The 15,436-nt window shown below is 38.6% G+C and overlaps 1 long non-coding RNA gene across 1 annotated transcript; it reads right to left on the bottom strand.

Moving 5' to 3' along the window:
* Positions 1–4,064: 4,064 nt before the first annotated feature.
* LOC119794924 lies at positions 4,065–5,625 on the bottom strand. The gene is made up of 3 exons (XR_005282273.1): positions 5,286–5,625; positions 4,258–4,344; positions 4,065–4,166 (listed from the first exon to the last, which is right to left on the bottom strand). It is a non-coding gene; the product is annotated as an uncharacterized LOC119794924 (long non-coding RNA).
* Between the last annotated feature and the right edge of the window lie 9,811 nt (positions 5,626–15,436).

The raw sequence follows: 15,436 nt of genomic DNA, 5'->3' as shown, positions 1-15,436 counted from the left end.
TTGCACTTTCATTTAAAAGCAAAGCTGAATGCAGCATCATTGATGACACTCCGTGAGAACCAATGGCAGCGTCGCCTAATAGCCAGGCCCCGCCCACAGTATAACACCCTGTCCAGGATTTGAAGAAATGCTCTCCAGTGGAGTCAAGAGAAGCAGCAGCTGCAGAGACGCTCAGTGTATTATCATCAGTCTTTGAGAGCAGAGACAATGGCTGAGCAATTGTGAGGTCAAATTTTAGCCTCTCATCCCCATTCAGAGACATATAATGCTCTATAATAGACCAGAATCCTGCTGCTGTGACATTTAGCCTCTATACTTGGGTCACAATGGGAAACATCTATTGAGTAAAGTCAATAGCTGTCACAGACACTGCAGGGGGGCCGCCTGTGTGTGCAGATCTGGCTATGTCAGTCCACCATTCCAGGAGCAAAATGTATATATTTTTTAATTAATTGTCTAAATCAACATTATTTTTAAACCAATGTAAACATTTTGCTTCAATCTTTTAAATTAATTTCATATTTTTCAGTTTTTGCTGTTGACACTAAGCAGTAAACCCTTGGTCTTCAATAAACTTTAAAAGCATCATGAAGGTAGTTTTCCCCACATTATCTTTTAACAAGAAACCACTTTGTTGATCCATCCTTACATTTGGGCCAAACCAGTCATTTTATTGGAATTTATTTACAGCAGGCATAGAAAGTCTAAATGCTGTATAAGTGTAGGATTTTCTGTGATTTAAGGTCAAACTAAGCCAGTTTGGAGCTATGTCCACCTTCAGTGTGATCAAAAACACAATTAAAGCCTCTCTGGAGAGCTTCAAAGCATGAGAGAAATCTCAGAATGTGAGTCAGCAAGAGAGTACAAATGATTATCCTAAGCTAAAAAAAAAAACTGAAATGTTAAAACTGTATATGTGCAGTCATATGTTTTTATTATTACTGTTTTTATATATTTTCTACTATTTTTCAAGGCTGCACTTTAAAAAAAAATGAAATTGTCCAGAGAGCTGTTTTAAACAAAATGTCTTTTTGTTTTACACCTGTGTATACAAAATCACAAATAAATCTGTCTAAGTTTAGATATGCAATGAAACAAACTGAGGAGTCAAAACACTACAAGGGCGTTCCTTTCAAAAGTGGTACATAAGGCGAGGCAAGGCAAATTTATCTGTATAGCACAATTCAGTACAAAGGCAATGCAAAGTGCTTTACATGATTAAAATATAGGAAAATAAAACAGAATCAAAGCAAGTAGGGGGAAAAATGCAGAAACAAAAAAGAACATTAAAAACAGTTGGACTAAAGAAAATAAAAAAGTTGAACTAATGATGTTTCAGTTGACAAGGTAACAATTCAATGAGGTTGCTTTGTATAAATGCAAGTGCATTATTTATAGATATAATTGTATATAAATGACACTTCAGTAAATTCATTGAATTCCTGGTTAAATTGCATCATCGTGGTTATCCTAATAGTGCTTCAGTGTTAAAACACTAACAAAAAACAGTTTGAATTCAAACAAACTGTTTCTGGGAGCAATAAAACATTAATCCTTGGGAGCATAAATCATTAAATAATTGTCTGAAAATTCAAATTTCTTTTAACTAGTCGTCATTAAACATTGATAAATGAAGAAAAAAACATACATTTTTAATAAGTTAAATTAGATAAGTTACTAGTAATTTCCATACAATTTACTATAGATTTTCTGGTTAACCATGGGCCTGATTGTATCTGTCAGCTTTTTCAAGAACAAAAATATAAAATTGATAATGAAAGGTCTCAAAATCTCAAGTATCAAATATAATAAACTTGGCGTTAAAATGTTGGAATAAATTCTGACAGGCTAGCATTTAAAATGTTTCTCTAAAATTGATTGAGTAAAGTGCCTTGAGATGATATGTGCTGTGAATTGGCGCTATATAAATAAACTGAATTGAAATTTAATTAAGATATTCAAGATATTCAAGTTAATTATAAGCGTTAGCACTGCTGCTAAACATGCTAAAGCTGAATAACAAATCGGAATTCTTGTTTCAACACAGAAACCTTTTCTAATCACATTTTTCAATGACGATTCTTAGTTTTAACTGAGCTTATATGTTCCCCAGTAATACAACATATATAATCATAAGCTCTCTGTTGTACACTGCTTTATTTCTAGGAAACAATGAGTAAATATCAATTTAAGGAAATATTATTTTATTTAATATCTGGAATATGACTTAAAGGTATAGAGGACGATCTTTTATTTCCAGTGGATCATCTAAATAAGCGGTCCTCCTAATTGTCAATAATCCTGGTGATATGTTTACATAAGACCATCCTACATGCTCGTCCCTAGTTAGCTATCTTTTTTTGGTACAGGCAGGCGTATATGTATAGGAATATATTGTTGGCTTCTTGGAAGTCTTCCGGGGGGGTTGTTTTATTTGTATCAATATAACTACCATTTCCACCTAAATTTAAAAAAAGAATATTGTGTTAGAAGTTTTTGGCCATATTATCCAGCCCTAGGATGTAGACAATTTCTTACTTTGTAATTTTAGTGTAAAACACTCATAGGAGCTAAGTCAATAAATAGTACATTGTGTACATTGTCCTTATTTGGGTTGGTGTGATTTAACACATGCAGATAACTGTACAACATTTAATGGGACATTTTGTCGGGAAAGATGTTTTCAGTTTGTACGTTTCTTAAAAAGAGTTAAAATCTTTGATGTGAGTCTTTTTCAAAGCATTATGTGTGGTCAACATATTCCCTGCTGTAGAGATTGTGTCTCTGCCTCTTCGTGGTAATTTAAGTCCTAATAAGCTGATTTAACAGTCTGTCGGATGGGCCAACACCAAATTGGAGTCCTGACATCTCAAAATAATTCCTGTCTGAAAACAGTCGCAGGTTTATACAAACACTGCTTCATGAACCTTTAAACAGTCAGCAGATTCAGCCTGGATGGTTATTTATACAATGGAGGGGGGGCACAAGTGATCAGCCTGTTTGAAAGAAACAACAGAACATGTTTGACAGAAGAGACTCTTTGCGCCACTTTTCCTTTATATGTTTGTCTCAGTAACTTTTTATTTGCAGCTCGTTCATGTATTTGCAGCCTGTTTGCACCACTAAGCCACCACATAGATGATTTACACAAGGTATACATTTATTTGGGAATTTGGTCTAATGAAGCTTGCTTTTTATAGGATCTCACTTTAAAAATCCCAAAGAATCTCTTGAGCTTTTTAAGTTACCTTCTAAAGTATAGAAACATGGTCCCATTATATAGAGTGTCATGATTGGTTCAGAGAGGCCCAATATGCAGAACACCACGGGAAACAGAGAAAAGGTTTAAATGAGTTTATTGATAAAGCACATGGAAATGAGTCAGGTACTGGTTCACGTCTGGGGAACTGGTTCACAGGAGCAGTGGCGGATCTAGACTTTTATCCTTGGGGTAGCAAGGGGGTGGCCGAGTGTATTTTAGGGGGGCAATGGTTTATACTTAAAAATAGCAAAGTTTATGCACTAGCGTTAATGTCGCAGCAGAAAACACCAACCGTCTGTAAGCAATCGAGTGCTGTATACCTGTTCATGTCACGTTTAAATTATTATTCACTATCATTTATTTCTACATGGACTTACAGATGTTGGTCCTGTCTTATGTTCTTCTTTGACATGTCATGAGTAATGACTTATCATTCTTGTGTTATACTCTATATGTACACACACACACACACACACACACACACACACACACACACACCCACACACACACCCACACTTCTTTCAACATCAAACTTCCAGGGGCTACAGATGAAAGCCAACTAGTCTGTGGTTATCTTTGTGCATAATTTACAAGTTAATTAAGGCTTATTGACCTTTCTTATATAAACCTTGTAAGCAGTAATTTGCAATCATATTTAAGTAGCCACATACTAAGCAGACAAAAGTTGCAATTTTGAGTACAATTTGTAGTTTATTTATGCACAAAATGAATATGGTACATTCTTCAACTCTCTGATAACAGAAACACAGATCAAAGATCCCACTCACCCAGCATACAAATTGTTTTCCCTACTACAATCAGGGAAGCACATCTTCAGGCTCTGGTTGCTCTGGGTCTGGGTCGTCGTCCTGCTCAGAAGCCTCAGAGCCTTCCTCAGAAGGAACTATATTGTGAAACAATAATAACAATGAAAATAATATAAATAAATAATGTTAATGTACTGACTGAACTTGGCATTTCTGACTTGCTCTGACCTGATGATGGTGGGCTGTGTTGTGCCTGACACTCCTCGGTAATGGTTCCAGGTTGGGACCTGTCATCGTCTTGGTCCACTCTCACACCTACATAGTAGAAAAATATTTATTTAATAGTATGATCAAAATCAACAACCATTGTCTAAAACTGAACATACAACAATAACCAACATTCATAATAATGTTTAACATAACTTAAAATGACTGAACTGAACATCTGAAATAATGTTAAATATAATTTAAAATAACTGAACATGTGACTGCTTCTGTATGTTCAAACCTGGCGATGATGACAGGCTGGATTCTGCCGGACTTTCCTGACTAGTCCCAGGATGAGGGCTGCCGGGGCTGCTGATCTGCTCTAAGCCTGATCTGTTTCTCTTAAAGTAGTTATAAATCGTGCCTCCCTGTCTTTTCATTCTCAACCGGAAAAAAAACGTTTTGTTACTTATCAAAGCAAAATGCAACATTTCGTGTCCAAAATGATGCACAAGGAAATTAATGAATATAGACTACATTTTTACAGCCTAGAAATATCAGAACACAACAATAATACATGTCTAGTGACTGCAATCTATGCATTCAATTAAGGTTTCAGCCTGCCATAACTTTACTGGCTAACTACATCGGTCGTGAATTATCTACGACTAGTAATGCCCTTCATGACATGGGCAAACGGTTCTGATCAAAGATATTGCTGGTTTCATAATTCAGAAGGTTCTAGACACGGACATTAAAAAAAATGAAATAGTTTCTGTTCTCGTCAGCAGTATTTTTAGCAGATGTGGGCATGAAATCACAGAAATTGACACTGAAACCCATCAATATCACCCACCTGCACCTGTCTGTTTACAGCCAGACTAGCTTCTAGCGGCCCTTCGTGAAAAGCAAGGGCTTGTCCTTAACATTCTGATTTATGAAACGGACATCAATTGAACAGAGGATGATCCTCATTGACTGAACTTATCAAACTCTTAGTTATTGAGCTTCTTTTATGAATATAATCTGTGGTTGTGCAACCTACTCACCGATATAAGTCAGTCGGTCCAAACGAGAATAAAATCCATCTCGAGAGCGCACAGCCTTTTCCCAAAGAATGTTGTTTGTTAACTAATGTTATGCTTGTTGCACTCGGTGGCTCCACAGCCGCTTTAGTTCTTCTTCTTTCACCCTAGATTCACGACTGGAAAGGGGCTGCATAGCGCATGCTGCATTGCGCCATCTACTGTACAGGAAGAACATCGCAGTCAAAGACTTCAGACGTGCAACTGTTTTAGCGGTGCCGTCAATCAGCTGGGGTGGCAGTTGGGGTAGCCAATCAGATTTCGGGGGAGTCAATTGCTCCCGTAGCCACCCCTATAGATCCGCCCCTGCACAGGAGACTGTAGGGGAGACAGTTCAGTTAGCCACGTAGCAGACGAATGTGGAATTGTTATCTTCTGTGATCTACCTTGAGGAGTCCTGGTTTGACTTTGAGAGAGGCACTGTTGGGTCCAGAGACTGTTTGATTCAGCAGAGTTCAATGTCAGCTTCAGCGTCTTGCATCTAGCGTTTGGACAGACCTTGTTTTTCCAGCTCTTTGTCCAGAGCAGCATGGGAATCCAGAGGAAGGTCTTCAGGTTTGGCTCAGAGGGCAGGCTCGACAGGTTAAGCTCATCCAGAGCTTACAGGACAAAAACAGGTTTCCTGTAAGCAGAGACAAAAAGGGAATTAGAATCAAACTAGGAGACTTAAAGCAACAAAGATTTCACAGAGGTAGTTAGGCTCAGGTGCTAACCAAACTGGATAAAACACTGCGGCGTTGATGCGAGGTCTGAGGGCTGCTTATATGGTGGAGGATCCTCCTGATGATGAGATGGGCTTCAGGTGTGTCAAAGGCTCAGCTCAGGAGGATCCACAGCGAACTCTGCTGGAGACAGGTGGAACTTCTCCAGATCCCAACATAGAGAGCATGTTTTTCTTTTCGATTTCGACTATAACTTACAAAGTAACTTCCGTGTACCAACCATTGTTTTTATTATTTTATTATTACGGGCCGCCTCATAAAAAATGAAGCCACATCATCCAAACAAACAAAGCAGACTCTGGCCTTCACATTCCCATTCCCACTATTTTTCCCACAACTAAGAGGCGCTTTTAAAGAAGTAGAGAGCATGTTAAAAGGAAATGCAGGCAGGTGTCCATATCTAGAAAAAAAAAAAAGCTTTAAATTCACAGAAATTAGTCTTTTAAGAGATGAAAAGGGCCACCTGACCCCCCAGGCCATACTCTGTGCTTTTAGATATTTGTAATTGTTGGTTTTGACAGTTAAAGAGGCTTTTGGGTGCCTCGCTGAAGGGCCTCTGATCAATTGAAGTCCTGAAATTTGGACAATTATGGTCAAACTTGCTGATTTCTGCAGATGCAAGAGAGGGCTGCTCAGAAAGGATGGGGTGTATTTTCAAAGGGCAGATATTTGGAGATAGAACAAAAGAGCGAAGGTTAAATTTAAATCTTCTTATTAGAACAATGTGTGTGTTTAATATTCAGGCCTTTTCTTGATATGCAGACCTCCCCTCCTTCCCGTAGCAGCTGGTCCACTCATGTTCTGAGAGGAGAAAACGTTGTGGAGAGGTGAGGATGAGGAGCAGGGAGGCAGTGGGGGACAGGAGTGTCTCTTGGAATGTTAACGAGATCAGTTTATATCTGCTCTTTCCTCACTCTTCAACCGTCCGCCCTGAACAAAAGGAGAGCAGGTTTTCAGGGGAGTGAAGTTGTTGTAGGGAAAGCACGGCTCGACACTTTCTGTTGTCATCTGGCTGGACATGAAAGAAAACCTTGAACAACGAAAACAAGAGAAAGAGGGGGCGGATGGAGAAGCCGAAAGGCCATGTACTTCCCAATTACTGCAGTTGCCCAGCCAGAGACGGCCCTTCGATTCCCCCCCCACCTGCTGGCTTACATCAAGTACACACGGCTGAAATTAGCAGGTGTCTGTAGACACAGAAACAGAGAGGGCAGTGCAGAGGCCACCCAGAGATCTGCAGAGGGGCAGATTTAGCACAGATGTTCGGTCATGATCTCACATGAGCAAAAAGTTCAAACACACACAGATAGTTCAGCTGTGGCAGTTGAATGGAGGGGTGAGAGGCGTTAGAACACAGCGACTAATTAGTAAACCCCATATGTTTCTAAATAAGAGCTGCACTGTCATCTCCTCCATGTCTCCCCCTTCTTTTCTGGATGGTAAAAGCTTCTTTTTTTTTTTTTTGTACAGTCCCTACTGTTACCATTTCCCCAAACAGAGCTGAGCATTTAAACAATATAGAATTTCTGAATGTATTTTTTGAAATTTAGAGATATTGAATAGTAATAGTGAGGTTTGTGTAATTGGGACCCAGGTTTGATGAAGAAAACATCACAAACTCTAAACATAAAAATGCCCCAGATGAGAAAAAGTTAAATTAATCCATAAGCATAACAGAGGGGGAAAAAACAAAGAGGTTTCCGCCGCCCAGTTAGCAAATTAACTGATTAACTTTGCTACAAATAAAAGGTTTGCATGAATCTATATCCATGAAAAGCAGTTAAAAACACCTTTGTCCCTCAGTGCCAGTTAAACTCTTCGGTACCTCTGGCGAACAAGTGTAAAAAGCCTTGAAATAAATGGATTCATTAATGTAGCAATGAATATATATATATATATATACATATATATATATATATATATATATATATATATACACATATATATTATTATATCAGTATATATTTGTACAACCCACTCAATGTTTAATAGCATTTCACAAGGTTAAAGCTTACAGGGGGATATTTCCCCATTCCTCCTTAATCAATTGCTATGGACCATCCAGTGCTTTGCCGTCTCTTCACATATAGGAATTTATATTCATGCTAAAGGAACAAAGTTTTTGGTTGCCACATGTATTGGAACATTATTCTTTTGAAAGATCCTATAAGGATGGATTAGTTTATTTGTTAAGTCAGATCAAAGCACAAATATCCTGTTAAAGTTCACAAAGAGTTTAGTAAACTCAATGCATCTATGTGTGGAGGGAATGGATACCCATCCAGCACAATGCACATTATGATAAGATAAATATCATACAATAAGAAATAGGATGCAAAAAGTCTTCAGTTTCTAATTAAAGAATCCTAGAAACTTTTAAACATTTAAAAAGTAAATATCTGTTGCATTTTTAACTCAATTTTATGGTCACTAATAAATGAGAAAGTCTTTTTTCTAAAATGTTCGGTTTGTGGCTGTTTGTGCCTGTTTTACACAAACAGATTAATTCACTTCACATTCAACGTCTCATATAAACCTCTGGATATAAGAACCATTATGCATGATAGTCACTTTAGATCTAATACATTCTGCTGATGCGAAAACTTGACTACTATAATTTAAAAAGTTAGAATCATCCCTCACAACTAAATACAATTACAACAGTGAATAAGAGACAAGCAGAGGAAAGGGGGATGGTGGCAAGCTGAGCAAAAAAAAAAAAAAAAAAAACTCGAGGGTCAGATAGAAAGACCTTCGGTTTTTAAACTATCATCTGGATTTGATTTCTCAAATTCCACATATTCTACATGTACTGGCTGTAATTTCCACTTGCATCTAAATTGAAGAGCCATGTAAGGGCCTCAGTTGGCCGCCAGCTCCGGCCTCTTATTACCCTCTTCAGGCGCAGACTCACACATAAACAGGCTGTTTAATGCTGTTGTGGACGCATGCCTGGAGATGGAAATGCTTAGCAAATAAATAACCCAGCGAAGCCAGTTTAACTGTGACATCTATCTGGGATGTGGTGGATTTCTTTTTTTTTTTTTTTTTTTTTCCTGTACTGAGTGAGTGAAAGGAAAAGTGGCAACAGAGAGTCGCGGGTGTGAAAAGGACCATTGAGTCTGACTGGGGGTCTCGCACCTGCGCTGTCTATTCACCCCACTGTTTATACACTGTCATCCACAATTAATACCTCCTGGGGACTGGCCTGCCTGCCCTCTACAGGGCCCCAAGACCCATCCAGGGCCCTTATAGATGCCTAATTGAGCATGCCGCTCTCCTGATTGAATTAACAGCTCGGTCTCTGGGACCTTTTCGCCCCTTCAGCAGAGGAGGGGGAGAACTCCTCACCCAAAAATAGACCCCTGTCCGGTCCAGCGGACTACAGAACTGAAGAAGCGGGAGAGGTGGGGGGTGTTGGTGCCTAGAGAAAGAGAAGGGTCAGGCGGGGGAGTTGTTGAAACTGTCCAAAAAAACATGGCCCTTTCTGTTAGCAAACTGAGGCTGGAAATGTGAAGTGGGGCCAGAAGGTCTCAGTCTTCACAGGCCCAGAGAGTTCCAGCAGGGCAGCGAGTGTGCAGCACAGAGAAGAGAAAGGCTGTAAAAAAGACGCTCAAGATGAGCAACCACAGCGGTGCATTTTTGAAACTTTATCTAACGATCTGCACGAACAATCTTTTATTATCATCATTAATTCAGAAACAAAATAAATATTTAATCAAGAGTGGAGATGTGGTTCTTATAAGGTTCTTGCAATGGTTCTCAGTGTTTGTTCGCTTTTCAAAGTAGAAAAAAGGTAAGACTTTCAAAAAATCTATTTACTTTTTGTCCAATAAATACAAAAAAAAAAAAAAACGTTTGTAGTATTTTGTAACAACTGTCTAAAGTACACTGAAAAAAAGAAACATGCATTTTTAGTCATATTTAGTCTCATTTACTCTGACACCCCTGAAAAGAATCCACTGCAACAGTTGCCTCCTGAAGTAATCTAAGTAGTTCAAATGCAGCTCTTATGAACAGTGTAAAATAGATATGGTAACTTACAAACCAATATACTTTGTTTTATAATCTCATGAGGGGATGGGGGACATGTTTTTTTCATTAGGGCAAATAAAAAAATAATAAAATGATAATATAAAGAGTGACCCACACAGTTAGTGAGCCACTTGCTACTCTGGAGCTGCTGGTTGCAGACTCATGATCTAGCAGATAATAACTACATTTTTAACACAGATAAAGCTAAAAGGGAAGAATCTTCATTTCAAAATCAGCATAAACGTATAATTAATGGTAGAAACTGACATGAATCCAAAAGACCAATGAAGAATGGTTTCTTTAGTTTTATGTCATCAGCACAGGGGTCAAAACAGGGACCAGGATCAGTTCTACAGATGCACTGCCCCTATCGGCCCCTGTTTAGAAGCTCCCATGCTCATTAACTTTTATGATCTCAAGTATGGCACAGGTGTAAGCCTACCAAGAGGAAGGGCATCATGTTCTATGGGATTCACAGAGTTGCAGAAAACTATAAGAGATTTGATCCATGCTTATGCTTTTTGTTCAAAATTAGAAAGAATGTTGTTGAAAAACAGTGATTGGAAGAACTGTTTGCATTTGTAAACACTGAATCATACAGGGAGCTGCACAGTGGAGCAGATTTTAGCAGTGCAAGAAGATCCTTAGTTTGGATCCTTGGCCTGGAGTCTTTCTGCATGGAGTTTGCATGTTCTCCCTGTGCATGTGTTTGTTCTCTCTGGGTACTACAGATTCCTCCAACAGTCCAAAAACAGTTCTTTTAAGTTAATTGGTTAATCAACTTGGAAGGACAACTTGTGAGTCACCGATGGTTATATGTCTATGTGTTGCACTGCTATGGACTGGCGATCTACCTAGAGTTTACACCACTGTATGTGCCCCCTGTGACCCTAACAGACAAATGGCAGAAGATGGATGGATGGATAAAAGCAAACAGAGAAAGATGCTTTAGTTGGACGAAGAAAAAAATATTTCTTTAGCTCACAGCAAAATGTTTTGTTGGAAAAGTAACTGTGTACATTAAGTTGGGAATAGAATTCTAACACTGTAAGGATTTTATTTTTCTAATAATTGGCAGGATTCACAGACACTCTCTTTAAACACTTTTAGTTTTGTAGACAGGCTTTCAGACACACCTTTATTCTGTTTATTTTTATTATAATCCAAACAAAGCACCTTAAAATTTTCCATTTTACAAAGGGAGAATTACACGGAGTATGAAAACCGGAAAACTTCACTGTATTCTTTCCTCTAAATCATCTTATTTGTGTTTTGAAAAACAGGCAAATTGCAAAATGAGAGGTTTGTCGCAGTGCATACACTGAGAGAGTGCTTGTTTCTCTGCTTCAAAGTCTCTTAAGGAGTTTACATTATCTTTATCTATACAAGTCAAAGCTGAGCAAATCTCAGATTGAAAAACAAGTTCCCCTTTTGAAGTCTAAAACAGTGTCTCCTGTTTTAGATGTAAGCAGTAGCTTTTCTACACTATGGTGGTGAATACTTGTAAGCATATGACAAAGCAGACTGTCATTATTATATCACCAGTAGATGAGATTAAAAAAAAAATGTTTGTGAAAAAAGAAAAAAAAAACTGTATAGAAATTATAAATATAGATGGAAAAAACCTTTCTTTGGTTCCCTCAGAATCAGTCCTAAACCCCCAGCTGGTGTTTGCAGTGGTCCCTGTGTCTGCACCGAGCAGCTCACCTCTCGATGAACCCCTCAGTCCCGTGTTGGTGATGGGTAGTGCGCCCCACCAAAAACAAAAACAGAAACATTAAAATGTTGTCAGGCAGTGAACTGTGCACCTCGCCCTGCTCTGCTCTGCTCTGCTCTACCACCACCCCCCACCAGCCCACCCCTCCAAACAAACCCTATGACCACAGTTAACAAGCCAGCTACCAGGCTCCCTGTTGTCACTTGCTTCCCGCTGTCCTCCTGATACGATGTGCAAGCGGGGGCCAATTAAACTGGCACTGTTTCTCACAATGGGTCAGGAGTTTAGTGGGTCATTATCACTGAGGTTTTCAATCAGCGTTATCTAATCGTCGCTTAAGACGACCAAGTCTCTCCAAGGTGGCCTTCGGAGCGTTGAATAAATTGTGCTCACCTGCTCATACAACAACTGCCTGTACTGCTCTTTATTACACCTGCAAGTCACGTGGAGTTGATCTGGAGACTAAATGTTTATCCACTGTCGTTTACAAACAAGCCAGGCTGCTGTATGTGATGTCAGACATAGAGTAAGTTCAGTATCCAACAATACTCAAGTCTATCTATACTCCCATCGACTCTGACCAGGTCTCTGTTCCCACAGCATAATACTGCCACCACCATGCATTACTGTAAGCATTGTGTGTTCAGCTATGTGCACATACAGTAGTACTTTTTTTTTTTTTTTTACCTTTTTTGTCATATAAAATGTGTTGTAAAATTTTAAGCTTGGAAATATACTATTCCAACCCCATACTGCTGTTGACATGTATTTTATATGTTGTTGGTTACTCTCCTTTGCACTAAAGAATATGCTCTACATTCTGGATACTACACCATAGCCTACCCTGCTAAACCCTGCTTAAAATCCATAACTTTATACCGACCTGATTCCATATATCCAAATTTTAATGAAATGGCTTTTTTTATGAATCTTCTCAAAAAACAAAACCCAGAGAATACAGATTGTCTTGGATTCATACAGAGATTAAGTTGTGTTAAGCACTAGTTGCACAATTTACAAATTGGGCAAATTCGGAAATAAATATGGTGGGGATGGATTTCAGTTTAGGAGGCTGAATCCTTACACGTTAATGTTCTTAAAAAACCTGTATGCATTCCTTTTTACCTAACAATAATCCTCTGATTTTGATTAGTATTCATGTAAGACCTAATAAAAAACTTTCTTTGCAGTCATAAATTTAAAAAATTGAAAAATGGGGTTTTGCAAGATGATAATTTTAATGAATAAAAGATCAAGTGCTGAAGAATAATGTGTTTAGAGCTCTCCATATTATTTTTTTTATTTGGAGTAAATGACCAACTACGAACATAAACGAAACCCTTTATTTCACTCTTTTGTACTCGAACCCATCGTCTCCTGCTTCATCCAGGACCAGCAGTCTCAGTAGAGACCTCCAGACTCCCACACTTGTTTTCTGGGAAATTTGAAATTTTAGATTTAGATTAGAAAAATGATAAGTAAATTGAAACACTATTAAAATAAAAAAACAGCTTAATACTCCTTTGGCTGCTTCTTGTTTTTATGTTTTGTTTTTTGTTTTTTTACCCCTGAAAACTTTTTACAAAATTCTTCCCTTCTCCACAATCCTGAAAGCCTCCCCCTGCCAACGTTACTGCAGCTCCATCTGGTGTCTATTTTAACTAGTTACACACAGGTTCAGTCACCAGCAGTGATCAGACAAGATGACCAAATGGAAGATGCTGAAGATACTTTATGCAGTATTGTGCACCATGCTACATAAATAACTTGGTGCTATTATAATTACCAGATAATTACACCCCCCTCCTCATTTGCATAATGAGGCAGAAATGCATACAGAAATGTAAAAACGACAGGCAGCAATAAATAATGTTGAAGAAAAAAATAGGTTAAAAAAATACAAAGGAAGAATAAAACAGACAAAAATATTACATGCACATAAATAAATACTTTAAAAAGATAAGTTATAAATAAATAAAGTTGAAGAGTATAACGGACAATAAATGAATAAGGTAATTAGGTAATTATTACAAAATTTTTATAAATGAAGAAGCTAATTAAAAGAGATATATATATTTATGTCTCACTGTATAATTCAATTTCTACCTATATTATTTGTTTATTGTATTTCGGGGGGCCATTAATTGTATACTTATTTATTTATTGAGCATTTATTTATGTATTTATTTCTAAATATGGCAGAGTTGGTGCTCCATAATTGGCCGAAGCAGTGGCAGTTCTAGACCAAATGTACTAGGGGGCCAGGAGGGGGCCAGCGTGTTTTCATGGGGGCGCAGAAAAGCATGGAATAAAAAACAGACCAAGGTATTTAAATACATTGAGATAGCTACATGAAGTGAAACTTCTATTTAATTAGGTTTAATTCAAATTATATGTCATATTAGGTCTATATACATTCATAATTTAGGATTTTTACATTGTTTTCCCACATAATTTCAGTTAAAATTACCGTTTTTTGTTGTTTTTTTATAAAATCTTAATTAGAACTAAAGAAGAACAGATAAATTCAATTGTTTTTATTTGTTCTGAAAAAAAAAACATTTTTAGCAGATGAAAACTGGGATCCCATCTTAATACCATTGAAGCTATCATGTTATTGTTTTAAAGGCACACTATGCAACATTTTTCAGTTAATTAATGTGTTCCATAACGTTTTGGATGATTAAATGAGTCATTTCAGGTTGAACAAAGGTATTCTCGGCCGCCCTGGTGGTCTGTGGGGGAAATACCGCACTTGCAATTGCAGGAGCACCAACCCGCACCCACAGGCTCAGAAGTCCCGCGAGAGTCGGTCTTGCTTTACGGCAAGAACTGCTACACCCCCCAGTTAAAAGCATGCTCGTTGCTAGCACAGTGGCAATCTTTGTGCAGTGCTGCTTTCACACCGGACGCAGCAAAATCGCGTCTGCTGCTTCATTTTTACTGCTTGTACCAGTTAGTTCTGACGCGCGGCTGAAGCAGCTTTGCTGCTCTGGCTGGGGGGTGCAAAAGTGTGTCTGACGCGCGTTGGGCGGAGCTTCACTATCCTTTCTCTGCCTTGCAGCTATATTTGCTGTGATCAGTGGGAATAAAGTAGTTTTAATATGTTTTTAAGTGAGAAAATACACCTGAAAACGTAATTAGTGCAGTCAGTTCATTCACATTATCATCCTGCCTTACAATATTTTTTCTGTCGGAGCCGCTCAAACCCCCACATACCAGCGGTGCGCCGACAGTAGGAATCCCTTCATCAGCAGCCTCTGGCTGGGTCACCTCCTCGCGGTTCACCGCGGCAGCTGGTAGGTGTTTTTCATCTAAATAATCCAAACTGCAGGCAGCAGGATAATAAAAGCGAACATATTCTGCCGGCAGATTTCTGCATTTTAAGTTAATTTAGGCGTCAATAAACTGTTTAGGAGGAGTGATCATAGCGCTCTGATCATCAGCGCTGTGTCTCTCTCCCTGCCAGCTCCCAGATCAGCTTCTCTGATTGGTTGACGCGGCGCGTCGAGCAGCAAAAATTCAATTTTTCCATCTCGAGCAGCAGTGCGTTTGCGGCGCGTCACGCGCATCAGATGCTTAGTCATTCGTGGCGTTCGCCTGTCTGCTAAGCTCAAAACAACCGCGCCTGGCTTGACGGA

The sequence above is a fragment of the Cyprinodon tularosa genome, unplaced genomic scaffold, assembly GCF_016077235.1.
Source record: "Cyprinodon tularosa strain WSP-4 unplaced genomic scaffold, ASM1607723v1 ctg499, whole genome shotgun sequence".
Classification (NCBI taxonomy): Eukaryota; Metazoa; Chordata; class Actinopteri; order Cyprinodontiformes; family Cyprinodontidae; genus Cyprinodon; species Cyprinodon tularosa.
The sequence above is the reverse complement of the archived record's forward strand: the minus strand, read 5'-3'. Positions and strand labels throughout refer to the sequence as shown.